Genomic DNA, 201 nt, shown 5'->3' on the forward strand with positions numbered 1-201 from the left:
TATGAGTATCTGGTCATGCCCTTCGGCCTAAGCAATGCCCCAGCAGTTTTTCAGAACTTTGTAAATGAAATGTTCTGTGATGTGTTGTACAACTTCCTAGTAATCTACCAGGATGATATCCTTATCTTTTCCCAGTCTTCAGTCCCACCGAGATCATGTCAAAGAGGTTTTGTCTCGCCTCTGACAAAATATGTTATACAC

The sequence above is a fragment of the Crinia signifera genome, chromosome 4 (genome assembly GCF_055691185.1).
Source record: "Crinia signifera chromosome 4, ASM5569118v1, whole genome shotgun sequence".
NCBI classification, from domain to species: Eukaryota; Metazoa; Chordata; class Amphibia; order Anura; family Myobatrachidae; genus Crinia; species Crinia signifera.